Source organism: Penaeus japonicus, unplaced genomic scaffold (assembly GCF_977035675.1).
Source record: "Penaeus japonicus unplaced genomic scaffold, GWHDUDI00000001_assembly GWHDUDI00000004, whole genome shotgun sequence".
Lineage (NCBI taxonomy): Eukaryota > Metazoa > Arthropoda > Malacostraca > Decapoda > Penaeidae > Penaeus > Penaeus japonicus.
In genome coordinates, this window is record NW_028234406.1 from 35,218,168 (window position 1) to 35,224,099 (window position 5,932).

The following is a 5,932-nucleotide window of genomic DNA, read 5'->3' on the forward strand; positions in this document are numbered from 1 at the left end:
ATGATAAGGAAATAAAAGCTGTTTAACTCACCTTTGCATTTCTTTTCTGTAGCAATATCCTTCCATAAAGCAGCAATGGCATCACGATCTCGGATCATATATAGCACGTCGTTCTCGCACTAAATTAATGAGAACGCCCACTAGCATGGTGTTTATTCCTCGGCCGATTCGCCTTGACCGATGAAAAAATGGGTCTAAACCAACCATTGACTCTGAATCGCCATGAATCGGCATGATTTGAATTGACTGCGATTCGCCTGGTGTAAACGGTTACACTGAATTGACTCGATTCGATTCGCTTGGTGTAAACGAAGCCTTAGGCATGATGAATGAAGCTTCTAAAATTGTCTCTTGATTATTCGTTCTCATTACCGGAGATGCCCTTTTGCTCATCATCTTAAAGCAGATGATCTTTCACTCTGATTTTATTACTTTAATAACTTTAGTGTTCGATTAAAAGTTTGTTTTGAGGAAAACGTAGCTGATAGGATCCAAAGTAACAAGGTACTGGTCACTCATTCATACTTTTCTACTTCACACACAAGGAAACATAACTTTTCAAAGTTGCCATTTGTCCTTAGGATGTATATTAATGTATATACATTCAGCTTTTGTATCCATGGCGGCGGCAAGAGTAAGATGTCAACCAATTGCTATTGGAACTGCCATTCGTGATATCTAAGTTATGAAAATTAGCAATGTAATCGTCAGCATCTCCGATGTAATTATTACACTCATTAATACTCTCCCATTAATCTGCAACTAGAATCAATACTAATCTTCATTACAGTCACAAAATAACACAAGTCCCATTCTTCGTCTATTTCATCGTCATCCAATAAGGCTCTTTCATTCCCGAATAAATAATAAAACAATAATGAAAACGACCAACAAAGCAGTCGTAACTCGGGCAGCGAGCGAGCACTCCATTAGTCGGAGCGGCAGACATGAGCAACCGAGAGGCGTGGGAAGCAGCAGAGTCATCGCGATCCAGTGGCGTTCCGGAACACACCTTGGAAATCGTCACTCCACCGGCGGCTGATGGTTCATGACTCAGGATCTGCAGGAGGCGTGAACCCGGGCTACTGCCTGGGGGATTAACGTCTTCAAAATTGGAGTAAAAAGCCGCCGTGGCTAGACGTGGCCAAGAGGAGGGAAAAATCTCTGGATACTACTACTCGGTACCAGACGGTTCGAAGGGGGCGATGTAAGCCCCTCGGGCGGGTACGCATATTTATGTGATCTCAAGAGCTTTCTTGCGAATTCCCCTCGCCTTGTACATCTCGTTTTGGAAGAATTAAGACCCGGGCGTAGTTGCCCGTGAACATTACCCGGAATATAATAAAACACTGCCACATATTTTATCTGTTTTGTGCACGTTACTGTTTTTTTTTTTTTTTTTTTTTTTTTTGTGATTACCCGGAATATTACTCTGGACATATTACAATCATACTATCACTAACCTCCATAAAATCATCTATTTTTTAGTCTGTTAAATTAATTAAGAAATGAAGATCGGTTGATATTCTAATTCACTTAAAGATTTTCTCCATTACAGAGTTCTTTTTAAACCTCGGAATTATTGGTTAATAATTTTAATCTTGAGTTCAATGATAGGTGTTTGATTTGTCGCTGTTTTTCCTTTATTTCTCTTTATTTGGAAAATCATTAAGCCCTCCCTCTCCCGACACGCAATGCGCTATAAATATGTATATAAATGTGTGTATGCTTATGTTTATGTATATATATACATATATATATATATATATATATATATATATATATATATATATATATGTATACATATATATATATATATACATACATATATATAAGTATCTATATATATATACATACATATATATATATATATATATATATATATATATATTTATATATATAAATGTGTGTGTTTGTATGTATATATATATATATATATATATATATATATATATATATATATATATATTATGTATGTATATATGTATACATATGTATTTATATGTATATCTATGCATATATATTTACATACAGAAATGTATTTTTATGTATGTACATTGAATATGTATATATATATATATATATATATATATATATATATATATATATATATATATATATATATATATTTATATACACATATATATATATATATATATATATATATTCATATACACATATGTATATATATATATATGTGTGTGTGTGTGTGTGTGTGTGTGTGTGTGTGTTTGTATCTATCTAGTTTCCATTCATAGCAAGGGCAACAAAAGTAAACAATACTTCTTGGAACAAGTGTCTCTTTATTGTTTATTGCAACGTTTCGGCTCTAACCTCTTGAGCCATTTTCAAGCTAGAAAACAAAAGAGAGACATTAGTAGAATTGTTCTACTTTCCGATATTAAGACGCAGGCTTAGAATTTCAGGTGTCAGCCAACCAATGACAATAGATGTTACGAAGAAATCTCTTGAGATGATAAAGACGACAAAATTAAAAGACATTGTATCAATTTCTTCATTGCTATACTGTGGTTAGATTTGATTAATATGGCGCATCTGGAATTGAAATATATATATATATATATATATATATATATATATATATATATATATATATATATATATATATTTAATATGGTTTACACTTATTTCAAGAAATGCAAAAGCCAACATAATATTTCACCCCAAAAAGTTGTAAATATTCAGGTAAGACAAACATCAACAAAGAACTCAGACAACGTGAATGGTAAAATAAGAATAAATTGACAAAATTTACATAATACATCTAAAGGTTTATGGAACAGGGATTCAATATAGTCTTGGGCAGTTACGCTAATTCAAAACATGTTATAAATATCGCCATAGAATTAAAAGTTTTCAGACATGGGAGATTGATATGACAGTTGACAACCGGTTAGTGTATCTATTTCGGAAAATTTTCTTAAGAAGGCGTGAAAGAACCATTGTAAAATTAAGTGAAGAGGTTTAGGGAGATCAACACTTCTAGTTCCATTCAAAAGGGATGTTCGTAAATAAAGATTCCACGTCAAAGCTGACCATGATGAATTTGTTGTGTTTAACGTTAATTATTTCTGAAGCAAAGTCAAAGGAGCTCTTAACTGTGTACTCATATTTTGTCAAAGGTTCTAGGATGAGGACTAGAAATTTAGCAATTGTTAAACGTGCCTAGAACACCGAAGATGGGACAGTCTGGATTGTCTTTCTTGTGCACTTCTGGGAGACCATAGAGTACACCTGGAGAAGAACTTGAAGTGGAGAGGTCTTTGAAGATTTCTTTAGTAATAATTTGATCTCTAAGTAATGTTCTTAGAAATCTATTAAGTTTGTCTTCAGATCTAAAAAATACTGTAAAGAAGGGGTTTTCAGTTATCTGAAAAAAATAAGAGTCATTTAAGATAAGGTTTACTTTGCTAATATAACTCTGTTTGTCAACGATAGCATAACCTCTACATTTCTCAGGTTAAGTGATGGTAATTGATTCATCTGCTTTTAAATCTTTTAAAGCTTGAATTTGGGATTGTTCCAGCCCATGGAGAGTGTAAAAAGTTTCTATGGTCCAAAAAGGAAGTATGGGCAACGTTAGATGACACTTTTTTAAATAACTGCCGCTTATCTTCGAGTGACTGATTAAATGGTACAACTAATAAGCTATCCATTTAATCAGTCACTCGAAGATAAGCGGCAGTTATTTTAAAAAGTGGACATCGATATAGTGTTCACTTATTCTAACACGTTGCGTAAAACTTTGGTTAAACACAATGCATCCAGCGCTACCCTTGGCACTTCTTCAGGCATGTATGCTATTCCTTGTAATGAATGTCCGAAGTTCTACATAGGTGAAACGGGTAGAGAGATGGAAAAAAGAATAAGTGAACACAAACGCGATATCAGGTACGCTAGGGAATCGAATGCTTGTTTTATTCATATGCGTGATGCCGGTCATCATCTAAATTGGAGTAACGTAAAATTAATTCACAAATCGTCTAATGCGTACGAAAGAAAGATGCTTGAATCTCTGTTAATTAAAAAGATTCCCAATTTTAACTTGAGTGCTGGACAATGGGGATTGGATGATCTTACCTCCTTTCTATTAGTCGTCCTTCTCATTTGATGCTACCAGTGCAGTGTCATCTGCATATCGTATATTGTTGATGCATCTGCCTCCAGTCTTGATTCCCGGTAGATTGTCTAATTCCCTTAAAATCATTTCGCTGTAGAGAGAAAATAAATCTGGGGACAGGGCGCATCCCTGCCTGACACCTCTTTTAATCTTTAGCCACTCACCTAGTTCTCTTTTATGTCTAATTGTTGATTCTTGTTCCCAATAAATGTTTCTAATAATCCTTAGATCCCTTCCGTCTATATTTAAATTGTATAGAAATTTGAATAATTTCTTATGCTAAACTTATTATTATGTTGTTGTTGTTTTGTGTGTGTGTGAAATCTATAAAACATAGCCCAGATCTTGTTGCATTTCTGACTGTCTCCAATCTCTGCTTTTGCCTTTTTCTTTGCTCTGTACACTAAAACTCTTAAGAGGATTTTGATAAAATGACTAATTAGACTTATTGTTCTGTGGAATTCACATTAGTTGCCTAAGATTTTTTTCGGTTTTGCTATGAACATTAATCTTACTAGGTCTACGTGTATGTTTCCTGTTTTATATATTTCCTTATTTCCTTCAGTTCTGTCATTTCAATCAAGCTTTGGTCTCCATCTGGAGCCTCTCCCTTTTTCGTCTTTTTGATTGCATGTTCCATTTCTGTGTCTATTATATCCGGTCATATTTTTTCGTCTTTGATGGATGGTTTGTTACCCCTTTCATTGCAAAAAGATCTATGTATTCTGACTATATTTTCAGAATATGATCTTTTTCCATTATGAGTGTACCATCTTTAGCTTTTATACATCCACTAGCGCTACATATTTTCTTGCCTATTATTTCTTTAATGGCCCAATATATTTCTTAAGTACCTGTATTCTTCAATCTTTCTATCTTTCTATCACACTTTTCATTTAACCACTTTTCCTTTTCTTATAGACATTTTTCGTGATTATATCATTTAATATTCTATATTCTTCTGATTTTTGTTTCGCTTCCCTCCTTTCTTGACTTTTCATCCCTTGCAGGAATGATTTTTGTTGCACTTTCATTCATTATGTGTTTATAATTCACAATACGAGAATTTACATCAATATTCTCTTCACTTGATAGATGTACGTATCTATTTTTAATATATTCTTAATATCCAGTCGGAAAACTTCTTTGATTCTGGGATTTTATTTTATCTTTTCGAGGTCTAAATTTTCCTCTTTAGTCTTTATCGGTTTTTGCTTTTCCAATTTAATCTTGATTGTTGCAACTACAGGGTCTTGGTTGCATCGCAATCCGCACCGAGGTATGTTTTTTGCCTGTCTTACAGCGTTCCTGAACCTCCTGTTGATAGTTATGTAATCAATTTGATTTCTATTACTGTCGCCTGGAATTTTCCATGTGTACAGCCTTCCTGGTGGATGTTCAAACCACGTGTTGATAATAACCTGATCTTTTTCAGAACACCACTCTATCCATTTTTAACCTCTTTCATCTGTTTCTCCCAGACCGTATGGACCCACTACATTTCCATTTCTTCTCTATCCCACTTTTGCATATTTCTTCGATTTTATCATATAAACTTTCTATTTCTTGCTCTGTTGATTCTTTAGTTGGGGCATAACCTTGAATGATGCTGATATTAAACGGATGTCCCTTTAACTTAACATATAATACTCTATCTGATATTGTACAGTATCCTAGCAGACTCCTGATGGCAATTTTATTCAGCATCACCGCTACTCCCTTTTCGTTTGTCTTTCCTCCGGAAAATAGGATTGTGCTATCACCTATACATCTTTTCCCTGCACCCTTCCA